Source organism: Mobula hypostoma, chromosome 6 (assembly GCF_963921235.1).
Source record: "Mobula hypostoma chromosome 6, sMobHyp1.1, whole genome shotgun sequence".
Taxonomy (NCBI): domain Eukaryota; kingdom Metazoa; phylum Chordata; class Chondrichthyes; order Myliobatiformes; family Myliobatidae; genus Mobula; species Mobula hypostoma.
This window is the reverse complement of record NC_086102.1, coordinates 109728530-109741598: the sequence shown is the minus strand read 5'-3', so window position 1 is coordinate 109741598 and position 13069 is coordinate 109728530. Positions and strand designations below refer to the sequence as shown.

The 13069-nt window shown below is 46.2% G+C and overlaps 1 protein-coding gene across 2 annotated transcripts in view; it reads right to left on the bottom strand.

Annotated features, from left to right (window-relative positions):
- LOC134347615 (glial fibrillary acidic protein-like) overlaps positions 1-13069 on the bottom strand; it is a 71267-nt gene that overhangs the window by 42460 nt on the left and 15738 nt on the right. The gene's annotated exons all lie outside the window — the stretch shown is intronic.

Here is a 13069-nt window from a genome sequence, read left to right as displayed (position 1 = left end):
TAGATTCTTGAAAGATCATTACTAATGCCTTCACCATCTCTTTAGCTACTTCTTTCGGAACCCTGGGGTGCAGTCCATCTGGTCCAAATGACTTCAGACCTTCCAGTTTCCAGAGCACCCTCTCCCTAGTAATAGCAACAGTGCCCCCAACACTCTCAAACCTCCAGCATTCTACTAGTGTCTTCCACAGTGAAGACTGATGGAAAACACTTACTCAGTTTGTCTGCCATTTCTTTGTCCTCCATTATGACTTCTCCAGTGTCATTTTCCAGTAGTCCAATATCTACTTTCACCTCTGTTTTACTCTTTACCGTATATACCTGAAAAAACCTTTGGTATCCTCTTTGAAATAATTGGCCAGCTTACCATCACATTTCATCTTTTCCATCCTTATGTTTTTTTTTAAAAGTTGCCTTCTGTTGGTTTTTTAAAAGCTTCTCAATCCTCCAACTTTCCACTAAGTTTTGCTCTATTATATGCTCTCTCTCTCTCTCGTTCTCATGTTGGCTTTGATTTCCATTGTCAGCCATAGTTGCGTCATCCTGCCTTTACAATACATCTTCTTTGGGATTTATCTATCCTGCACCTTCTGAATTTCTCTCAGAAACTCCACCCAGTACTGCTCTGCCTTCATCTCCACTAGAGTAATCCAGTTAGTCCCATTCCCCTCAGCTATTTCCATATCCTATTTCCCTCAACAGCTTATTCAATTTTCCATTAGAATTACTGGTCATCTCCACTCTTGCAGATGGTATGTTCTAGACCATTACCATCTTTTTTTCATCATACGTCAATTCTTTATCATTCAAAAATTTCACCTGGTGTCTCCAAGCCTTTCACAATCTAATTGAAACAAGTTTACACTGTATCCTACCCAAACCATTCCAGGTAAAGCTGCAATTCATTTTAATTTATGTGCATTCAATGCCACCATGTGGGCTTCTCTACGCTGCTCATAATTTGCAACATGGAAATAGGACTTTTGACACAATTTATAAAATGCCAGCTAAGTGCCTAACCCCATTTATGTGTTTCATCTACATACCTCTAAGCCTTTGCTATCCACGTACCAGTCCAAAGCTCTTTTAAATGCAATTGTTTTTGCCTCTACCACTTCTTCCCACAGCTCATTCCATATACCCACCAGGTCAAATCAAAGGTGGTGACAAGTTGACATATAGGAGAGAGAATGAAAATCTCACTGAATGGTACCACAACAACCTTTCATTCATTATTGACAAAAGGAACAAATCAGAGGTTCATGAACAGGGATCATTAGGGGATCAAAGATGGAAAGGATTAGTAACTAATTTCCTGGGACCAACATTTTAATGCCAGTACAAAGAAGGCAAGACAGCAATTCCACTTTCTTTGATTTTTTTCCCCACAGATTCAGCACACTATCTAAAACTGTGACAGAGTTCTATAGATGCACAGTAGAGAGTATCCTGACATGTTGCATCACAGCCTGGTATGGAAACACTAATACCCTATAATGGAAAAGTCTATAAAAAGTGGTGGATAGAGTCCTATCACAGGAAAGGCCTTTGCCACCATTGAGCACATCTACAAAGAGCAATGCCACATGAAAACAGCATCCAGGTCATGCTCTCTTCTCACTGCAGTCATCGGGAAGAAGGTACAGGAGCTGAAGATCCCACACCACCAGTTTCAGGAACAGTTATTAGTTATTACCTTTCAACCATCAGGCTCTTAAACATGGACAACTTCACTCACAACACTGAACTAATCACTGACCACAACCTATGGATCATTTTCAAGGACTCAATAACTCATATTCTTGGTATTACTTATTTGTTATTACAGTATCTTTTTTTTTTGTATTTGCACAGTTTCCCTTCTTTTGCACGTTGGTTGCTCATCAGTCTTTGTGTGCAGATCTTCACTCATTCTATAATATTTCTTTGTTCTGGAGAACCTATGGAATTCATTGCAAAGATCAAGTGAAGGTTGATAGGTTCCTGCCTGGGAACATGTCTTTGCCGCCAGCTTGTATCACATGGCCTCTAAATTCATTTTCATGTTTCTCCATTTGGACCCTCTGAGGACCCCAGGTACCCACATTCACTTGACAGTTTCTCCCACCACATTCTACATGCCACACTTTCTACCATGAGGTACCTGGTGTCCCTATCCCAGTCACTTCCAAAACGGTGATTCTCTCTCCACTGCCTCTAATGGACCCGTCCACTACTTTATCCTCCACCAGATCACTGTCAATCGTCAATTCTATGACTGTTTCCACGTCCTGCAAGGATCAGAAGATTGCTTGTCTACAGACCACAAGAACCTGCTCTCTCCAATGCTGGCAGCCCCAGACGTCTCCAGACCACGATCCATGCTGCTGACCACAACCACTCAAATGATCCAGAGCACATTCAGAACCCAGACTCTCAGGTCCCACCACCAGTTCTTGGGTCCTTGGAGACTCCATCTTCCTCTCACCCCACTATCCCCGAGCACCCAAAACCTTCCTTTTCCTCAGAAAGTACCAACCCCCTTCCCACCTCCAATTCCAGCTCTCATCCGTGCCAGGTCTTCACCATTACCTCAGCCCTTCCCCTCTCTGAAGCAGAACTTTCTGTCCTCAGTAAGGGCCTCACCTTTGTCCCTCTGCACCCACACCTCAGTGAGTTCCTTCCACTGCCTCCATCTCTGAGCTTATTTCTTTAGCAAGGACTCCCCACCCTACACCGATGACCCCTTCTCCCGTCTTCAACCTTCCTCCTCCTGGACACCCCGCCATGGTCTTCTGCCTCTCGACCTTTTCACTGTCAACTGCTAACAGGACATCAACTGTCGACTTCAACACTCCTCTCCCATTCCAACCTCACTCCTTCCGAAAGCTCTCTTCTCCACGCCTGTCGCACCAATCCTAACATCACCATCAAGCTCGCAGATAAAGGGGGTGCTGTAGTAGTCTGTCAACCTGACCTCTACTCTGCTGAGGCCCAGTGACAACTCTCGGACACTTACTCTTACTTACCCCTCAAATAGGATCCCACTAAGGAGCACCAGGCCATCATCTCCCACACTATCACTTACCTTATTAGTTCTGAGGATCTCCCATCCACTGCCACCAACCTCAGTTCCCGCACCTTGCATCTCCTGTTTCTACCTTCTACCTGAGATCTGCAAACCCACTTCTATATGTAGATCCATTCTTTCAGCTTGTTACTGCCCCACTAAACTCATATGTCTGCATACCTCGACTGTTTTATCCCTGCCGAGTTCAGTCCCTTCCTAGCTACATCCTAGCTTTACATGCCCTGGTTCTTTTCAATGATTTTAAGTTCCCTGGCCCCCATCATCTTATTTTCACTGTGGATGTTCAGTCCCTATATACCTCCACCATCAAGAAGGCCTCAAAACTATCATTTATTTCTGGACACCAGACCCAATCAGTTCCCTTCCACCACCACTCTCCTCCATCTAGCAGAACTTGTCCTCACTCTTAATTCATCCTTTGGCTCTTCCCAGTTACTTCAAACAAAAGGTGTAGCCATGGGCACTCACATGGGTCCCAGCTATGCCTGCCTCTTTGTCCCAGCTATGCCTGCCTTTTTGTCAGCTATGTGGAACAGTCTATGTTCCAAGCCTACACTGGTGTCTGTCCCCCACTTTTCCTACGCTATATCAACTACTGCATTGGTGCTGCTTCCTGCACCCATGAAGAACTTATGACTTCAACTTTGCCAGTAACTTCCACCCAGCCTTAAGTTTACTTGGTCCATTTCTGACACTTCCCCCCTCTTTCTCCATCTCACTGTCTCTATCTCTGGCGACAGCTTATCTACTGATGTCTATTATAAACCCACAGACTCTCATAGCTACCTGGTCTATACCCCTTCCTACCTTGTCACTTGTAAAAACGCCATCCCCTTCTCTCAATTCCTCTGTTTCCACTGAATCTGCTCTCATAAGGCCTTCCATTCCAAAATGAAGACGATGTCCTCCTTTTTCAAAGAAAGCTGCTTCCGTTCCTCCACCAACACTGGCCTCAACCGCATCTCTATTTCACATGTCTGCTCTCACCCCATCCTCCCACCACCCTACCAAGGATAGGATTCCTCTCGTCCTTACCTACCACCCCACCAGCACATAATTTTCCACAACTTCCACCATCTCCAGCAGGGATCCGGGGATCTCATGATCTCATCTCACACCCCCAGCCCAGTTTCTGCTTTTTGCAGTGATTGCTCCCTATGCAACTCCCTTGTCCATATGTCCCTTCCCACTGATCTCCCTCCTGGTACTTATCCTTGCAAGCAGAACAAGTGCTACACATGCTCCTACACCTCCTCCCTCACTACTATTCAGGGCCCCAAACAGTCCTTCCAGGTGAGGTGACACTTTATGTCAGAGTCTGTTGGAGTCACCTACTGCATCCAGTGCTCCTGGTGTGGCCTCTTGTATTTCAGTGAGTCGCAGTGTAGATTGGGAGACTGTTTCGCTGAGCACCTACCTCCATCAGCCAGAAGTGAGATTGCCCAGTGGCCACCCAATTTAATTCCACTAACCATTCTGATACGTCAATCCATGGCCTCCTGTACTGTCATGATGAAGCTACACTTGGGCTGGAGGAACAACACTATTCCTTCTGGGTAGCCTCCAATCTGATGGCATGAACATCGATTTCTTGAACTTCTGGTAATGCGCCCCCCCCCCACCTCCTTCGCCATTCCCCAACCCCTTTTCGCACTCTCACCTTAACTCCTTGCCTGCCCATCGCCTCCCGCTGGTGCTCCTCCTCCACTCTTCCTTTCTTCCATGGCCTTCTGTCCTCTTCCATCAGACTCCCCCCTTTCCAGCCCTATATCTCTTTCACCAATCAACTTCCCAGCTCTTTACTTCATCCCTCCCCCTCCCAGTTTCACATATCACCTTGTGTTTCTCTCCCTCCCCCCACCTTCTATACCCACCCCTCATCTTTCTTTCTCCAGTCCTGCCAAATAGTCTTGGCCTGAAATGTCGACTGTACTTTTTTCCCCCACATAAATGCTGCCTGGCCTGTTGAGTTCCTCTAGCATTGTGTGTGTTGCTTTGATTTCTAGTATCTTCAAATTTTCCCTTGTTTGTTGATAGGTGAGTAAGTAAGGGTGTCAAAAGTTACAGGGAGAAGGCCAGGGAATGGATTAAAGCGGGATAATAAATCATCCATGATGGAATGGCAGAGCAGGCTCGACGGGGTGAATGATCTAATTCTGCACCTATATCTTGTAGTCTTAGGGAGTGCCTACAAGAAAATGAACCTCAAGATAGTATTTGGTGATATATACGCACTTTGATAATAAATTTACTTTGCATTTTGAAATATAATCTAAGATAGAATTGATATGGGAGGTGAGGGGAGTAATGAATTAAAAGTATTATATATGAGTGCACGGAGTATAAGAAATAAAGTGGATGAGCTTGAGGCACAGTTGGAAATTGGTAAGTATGTTGTGGGAATAACAGAGACATGGCTTCAAGTGGACAGGGCCTAGGAAATGAATATTCAAGGGTTTACGTCCTATCGAAAGGACCGACTGATGGGCAGAGGGGTTGGGGTGGCTCTGTTGGTGAGAAATGATATTCAGTCCCTTGCGAGGTGGGACATAGAATCAGGAGAGGTAGAGTCAGTACGGATAGAACTGAGAAATTCTAAGGGTAGGAAGACCCTAATGGGAGTTAGCTACAGGCCCCCAAACAGTAGTCTGGATGTAGGGTATAAGTTAAATCAAGAGTCAAAATTGGCAAGTAGCAAAGGTAATGTTACAGTTGTTATGGGGGATTTCAACATGCAGGTAGACTGGAGGAATCAGGCTGGTACTGGACCCCAAGAAAGGGAGTTTGTGGAGCCCCTCCAAGATGGATTCTTAGAACAGCTTGTACTGGAGCCTACCAGAGAGAGCGCAATTCTAGATTTAGTGTTGTGCAATGAACCGGATTTGATCAGGGACCTCAAGGTAAAGGAGCCATTAGGAGGTAGTGACCATAATATGATAAGTTTTAATCTACAATTTGAGAGGGAGAAGGGAAACTCAGAAGTGTAAGTATTATAGTTGAACAAGGGGAACTATGGTGCTATGAGGGAGGAGCTGGCCAAAGTTCAATGGAACAATACCCTAGCAGGGATGACAGTGGAACAGCAACGGCAAGTGCTTCTGGGAATAATGCGGAAGGTGCAGGATCAGTTCGTTCCAAAGAGGAAGAAAGATCCTAAGGGGAGTAAGGGGAGGCTGTGGCTGACAAGGGAAGTAATGGACAGTATAAAAATAAAAGAGAAGTAGTACAACATAGCAAAGACGAGTGGGAAGCCCGAGGATTGGGAAACTTAAAGAGCAACAGAAGGTAACTAAAAAGGCAATACGCAGAGAAAAAAAAGAGGTACGAATGTAAACTAGCCAAGAATATAAAGGAGGATAGTAAAAGCTTCTTCAGGTATGTGAAAAGGAAAAATGTAGTTAAGACCAAAATTGGCCCCTTGAAGACAGAAACGAGTGAATAGCAGATGAGTTGAACAGGTACTTCGGATCTGTCTTCACTAGGGAAGACATGAACAATCTCTCAGATATAATAGTGGCCAAAGGACCTAGGGTAATGGATGAACTGAAGGAAATTTATATTAGGCAGGAAATGGTGTTGGATAGACTGTTGGGTCTGAAGGCTGCTAAGTCCCCAGGACCTGATGGTCTGCACCCCAGGGTACTTAAGGAGGTGGCTTTAGAAATCGTGGATGCATCGGTAATCATTTTCCAATGTTCTATAGATTCAGGATCAGTTCCTGTGGACTGGAGGGTGGCTAATGTTGCCCCTCTCTTCAAGAAGGGAGGAAGAGAGAAAACAGGGAATTATAGACCGGTTAGCCTGACGTTAGTGGTGGGAAAGATGCTGGAGTCAATTATAAAAGATGAAATTACAACCCATTTGGATAGCAGTAACAGGATCGGTACGTGTCAGCATGGATTTACAAAGGGGAAATCGCGCTTGACTAATCTTCTGGAATTTTTTGAGGATGTAACTACGAAAATGGACAAGGGAGAGAGAGCGGATGTAGTGTACCTGGACTTTCAGAAAGCCTTTGATAAGGTCCCACGTAGGAGATTAGTGGGGAAAATTAGGGCACATGGTATTGGGGGCAGAGTACTGACATGGATTGAAAATTGGCTGGCTGACAGGAAACAGAGTAGCGATTAATGGGTCCCTTTCAGAATGGCAGGCGGTGACCGGTGGGGTACCGCAGGGTTGTGCTGGGACCGCAGCTGTTTACAATATACATTAATTATTTAGATGAGGGAATTAAAAGTAACATTAGCAAATTTGCTGATGACACAAAGCTGGGTGGCAGTGTGAAATGTGAGGAGGATGTTACGAGAATGCAGGGTGACTTGGACAGGCTGTGTGAGTGGGCAGATGCATGGCAGATGCAGTTTAATGTGGATAAATGTGAGGTTATCCACCTTGGTGGTAAGAACAGGAAGGCAGATTATTATCTAAATGGAGTCAACTTAGGAAAAGGGGAAGTACAATGAGATCTAGGTGTTCTTGTACATCAGTCACTGAAAGCAAGCATGCAAGTACAGCAGACAGTGAAGAAAGCTAATGGCATGTTGGCCTTCATAACAAGGGGAATTGAGTATAAGAGCAAAGAGGTCCTTCTGCACCTGTACAGGGCCCTGGTGAGACCACACCTGGAGTACTGTGTGCAGTTTTGGTCTCCAAATTTGAGGAAGGACATTCTTGCTATTGAGGGAGTGCAGCAAAGGTTCACAAGGTTAATTCCCGGGATGGCGGGACTGTCATATGTCGAAAGATTGGAGCGACTGGGCTTGTATACTCTGGAATTTAGAAGGCTGAGAGGGGATCTTATTGAAACATATAAGATCATTAAAGGATTGGACACGCTGGAGGCAGGAAGCATGTTCCCGCTGATGGGTGAGTCCAGAACCAGAGGCCACAGTTTAAGAAAAAGGGGTAGGCCATTTAGAATGGAGTTGAGGAAAAACTTTTTCACCCAGAGAGTGGTGGATATATGGAATGCTCTGCCCCAGAATGCTGTGGAGGCCAAGTCTCTGGATGCTCTCAAGAAAGATGGATAGAGCTCTTAAAGGTAGCAGAATCAAAGGTTATGGGGATAAGGCAGGAACTGCATACTGATTGTGGATGATCAGCCATGATCACAGTGAATGTCCGTGCTGGCTCGAACGGCCGAATGGCCTACTCCTGCACCTATTGTCTATTGTAGTAGAGTTTTTCAGACCTTTGAGACAAGTTTCTCATAAGGCAGATCAGATGTCCAGGTATCTCCAATTTCTTTAATGATTTTCCATAGTTTATTATGGTCCACATTGTCAAAGGCTTCAGAGTAGTCAATAAGACAAATATGTTTCTGGCATTCCCTTGATTTCTCCATTATTCAGCGTAGGTTAGCAATTTGGTGCCTTGTGCTCCTGCCTCTTCTAAAACCAGCTCCTACATCTGGCAGTTCTCGCTCCATATATTGCTGGAGTCTTGCTTGCATGATCTTCAGCATTACCTTGCTAACATGTGAAATTAGTGAAATTGTTTGGTAATTTGAACATTCCTTAACATTTTCCCTTTTGGGAATTGGGATAAACTGGTCTTTTCCAGTCTAAAGGCCAATGTTGGGTTTTCCAGATCTGCTGGGAAACTGCATACAACAGTTAGAACTGAACATGGAACTACAAACTGGTCAAAGCAACACACATCAAAGTTGCTGGTGAACGCAGCAGGCCAGGCAGCATCTCTAGGAAGAGGTGCAGTCGACGTTTCAGGCCGAGACCCTTCGTCAGGACTAACTGAAGGAAGAGTGAGTAAGAGATTTGAAAGTTGGAGGGGGAGGGGGAGATCCAAAATGACAGGAGAAGACAGGAGGGGGAAGGGATGGAGCCAAGAGCTGGACAGGTAATAGGCAAAAGGGATACGAGAGGATCATGGGACAGGAGGTCCGGTAAGAAAGACGGGGAGGGGGTGGGGGGGCGAGAACCCAGAGGATGGGCAAGGGGTATATTCAGAGGGACAGAGGGAGAAAAAGGAGAGTGAGAGAAAGAATGTGTGTATAACTACCAAATGGGGTACGAGGGGGAGGTGGGGCATTAGCAGAAGTTAGAGAAGTCCATGTTCATGCCATCAGGTTGGAGGCTACCCAGATGGAATATAAGGTGTTGTTCCTCCAACCTGAGTGTGGCTTCATCTTTACAGTAGAGGAGGCCGTGGATAGACATGTCAAAATGGGAATGGGATGTGGAATTAAAATGTGTGGCCACTGGGAGATCCTGCTTTCTCTGGCGGACAGAGCGTAGGTGTTCAGCAAAGCGGTCTCCCAGTCTGCGTCGGGTCTCGCCAAAATATAAAAGGCCACATCGGGAGCACCGGACGCAGTATATCACCCCAGCCGACTCACAGGTGAAGTGTCGCCTCACCTGGAAGGACTGTTTGGGGCCCTGAATGGTGGTAAGGGAGGAAGTGTAAGGGCATGTGTAGCACTTGTTCCGTTTACACAGATAAGTGCCAGGAGGGAGATCAGTGGGGAGGGATGGGGGGGGGGGGAACGAATGGACAAGGGAGTCGCGTAGGGAGCGATCCCTGCAGAAAGCAGGAGGTGGGAGGGAAAGATGTGCTTAGTGGTGGGATCCCGTTGGAGGTGGCGGAAGTTACGGAGAATAATATGTTGGCGCCAGAGGCTGGTGGGGTGGTAGGTGAGGACCAGGGGAACCCTATTCCTAGTGGGGTGGCGGGAGGATGGAGTGAGAGCAGATGTACGTGAAATGGGGGAGATGCGTTTAAGAGCAGAGTTGATAGTGGAGGAAGGGAAGCCCCTTCCTTTAAAAAAAGACATCTCCCTCGTCCTAGAATGAAAAGCCTCATCCTGAGAGCAGATGCGGCGGAGATGGAGGAATTGCGAGAAGGCGATGGCGTTTTTGCAAGAGACAGGGTGAGAAGAGGAATAGTCCAGATAGCTGTGAGAGTCAGTTAGGCTTATAGCAGACATCAGTGGATAAGCTGTCTCCAGAGACAGAGACAGAAAGATCTAGAAAGGGGAGGGAGGTGTCGGAAATGGACCAGGTAAACTTGAGGGCAGGGTGAAAGTTGGAGGCAAAGTTAATAAAGTCAACGAGCTCTGCATGCGTGCAGGAAGCAGCACCAATGTAGTCGTCGATGTAGCGAAGGAAAAGTGGGGGACAGATACCAGAATAGGCACGGAACATAGATTGTTCCACAAAGCCAACAAAAAGGCAGGCATAGCTAGGACCCATACGGGTGCCCATAGCTACACCTTTAGTTTGGAGGAAGTGGGAGGAGCCAAAGGAGAAATTATTAAGAGTAAGGACTAATTCCGCTAGACAGAGCAGAGTGGTGTAGAGGGGAACTGATTAGGTCTGGAATCCAAAAAGAAGCAGAGAGCTTTGAGACCTTCCTGATGGGGGATGGAAGTATATAGGGACTGGACATCCATGGTGAAAATAAAGCAGTGGGGGCCAGGGAACTTAAAATCATCGAAAAGTTTAAGAGCGCGAGAAATGTCACGAACATAGGTAGGAAGGGATTGAACAAGGGGGGATAAAACCGTGTCGAGGTATGCAGAAATGAGTTCGGTGGGGCAGGAGCAAGCTGAGACATTAGGTCGGCCAGGACAGGCAGGTTTGTGGATCTTGGGTAGGAGGTAGAAGCGGGAAGTGCGAGGTGTGGGAACTATAAGGTTGGTAGCAGTGGATGGGAGATCCCGAGTGGATAAAGTCGGTGATGGTGTGGGAGACAATGGCCTGGTGCTGCTTAGTGGGGTCACTATCGAAGGGTAAATAAGAGGAGGTATCCGCGAGTTGTCGCTGTGCCTCGGCAAGGTAGAGGTCAGTACGCCAGACTACAACAGCACCCCCCTTATCGGTGGGTTTAATAGTAAGGTTAGGATTCATGCGGAGGGAGTAGAGAGCAGAGCGTTCCAAAGGAGTGAGGCTGGAATGGGGACAAGGTGCGGTGAAGTCGAGACGGTTGATGTCCCATCGGCAGTTAGCGATGAAGAGATCCAGAGCAGGCAGAAGACCAGAGCGGGGTGTCCATGAAGAAGAGGAGGGTTGAAGACGGGAGAAGGGGTCATCGGTGGGGGTGGAAGAGTCCTTGCCGAAGAAGTAGGCTCGGAGATGGAGAGAGAAGAGTTCCGCATCATGGCGAATACGGAACTCGCTGAGGTGTGGGCGAAGGGGGACAAAGGTGAGGCCCTTACTAAGGACAGAGCGTTCTGCCTCCGACAGTTGAAGGTCGGAGGGGATGGTAAAGACCCGGCACGGATGAGAGCTGGGATTAGAGGGGGGGAGGGGGGAGGCTGGGGGTGTCAGTGGAGAGGGGAGGGTTGGGGTGAGAGGAAGATGGAGCCTCTGAGGACCCAGGAGCTGACGATGGGATCTGAAGGAGACGAGAAACTGGTCAAAGATTGGGAAAGGAGTACAACAAGGCTCATACTGTCACCCTACTTTATTTATCTATATGCTGAACACATCACGAGGAATGCTGGTCCAGAAGACTCAAATGTTTGAATCAAAATTGCCGCACAAAATATTAACAACCTCAGATACGCAGATGCAACTACTCTCATGGCTGAAAGTGAGGAGGATCTGAGGAAGCTTCTAATCAAAGTGAAAGAAGTGCAAAACCTGGCTTGTTGCTCAATATTAAGAAAACCAAGATTATGTCGACCAGCCCTACTCACTCCGTGGTAATAAATGGAAAGGAAGTGGAAGCAGTGACAGGTTTTGTCTTCCTTGGTCCAAAGATCTCTATACATGGTAACTGCAGCCACAAAATTAAACAGCACTTACTTCCCTTCTGGGTAGGGCAACAATGGCAAATTTAGATAAAATACTGAGGAGCAGAGACATAACATTGTCTATGGAGATCCATATAGTCAAGTCTATGGCATTTCCGGTTGTGAAATATGGCTGCAAGATGGACTAATTAGGAAGACTGAATACAAAAGATTCAATGTCTTTGAACTTGGATGCTGGAGCAAAGTGTTCAGACTTCATTGGGCAGCAAGATCCAACAAGTCAATACTTGGAAGAAATGCAGCCAGACTGCTCACTACGAGGCTTGATTATGAGACAAAAGCTCAAATATTTTGGCCACATCATGAGAAGACAGGATTCCCTGGAGAAGACTCTCTCAAGTTAGGCAAAACACAAGGTAAAAGGAGAGGATAACAGAGGCTACAATGGACAGATAATATTAATCAGACAATGCGAATGACCTTGGGGTATCTTAGAGAGGCAGTTTCCAACAAGGTGGCTTGGTGTGCAGGAGTTCATGAGGTCACGAAGAGTCGGACTCGACTTAACGACTGAACAACAAAAAGAGTTTTTCCAAGTTCGGGCAAGAATCTGATGGAAGTGGGCAAGAAGCTGTTGTTGAACCATGACATTGCCTCTTGTGGATGTACTCAGTGGTAGTGAGAGCTATACTCATGATGGAAATGGCCAAGTCAACTGCTCTGTAGTCTCTTGCATTTCCATACATTGGATTTGCAATGCTTTCTATTGTACAGCTCTAGAAGTTTGTCAGATTCTTCAATGACATACCGAATCTCCGGGACACACTGGGCACCACTCTTTTTCCCCCCACACTGCATCTATATGCTGGGAATAGGATAGGTCCTCAAGAGCTTGTAAAGGAGAGCAGTGATCGGGTAAGCTTTGTGAGGACATGGCATTAAAGTTGAGTGTGTGTAAGGTTAACACAAAGGACCAGGAAAACATCAAGTTTAGGGTGAAGATTGGGAGAATGAGCAAGTAAGTGGCAGATGGAATATAGTGTAGAGAAGTGCATGAAAATACTAAGTAGTGAAGGGCTTAGATTGGGAGAATGAGCTAAGACATGGCAGATGGAATATAGTGTAGGGATGTGTACGATCATGCACTTTGGTAGAAGGAATAAAAATGTAGACTATTTGCTAAATGAGAAGAAAAATCCAGAAATCAGAGGTGAAAAGGGACTTGAGAGTGTTCGTGCAAGATTCCCTAAAGGTTAACTTGCATGATAAATCTGTGGTAAGGAT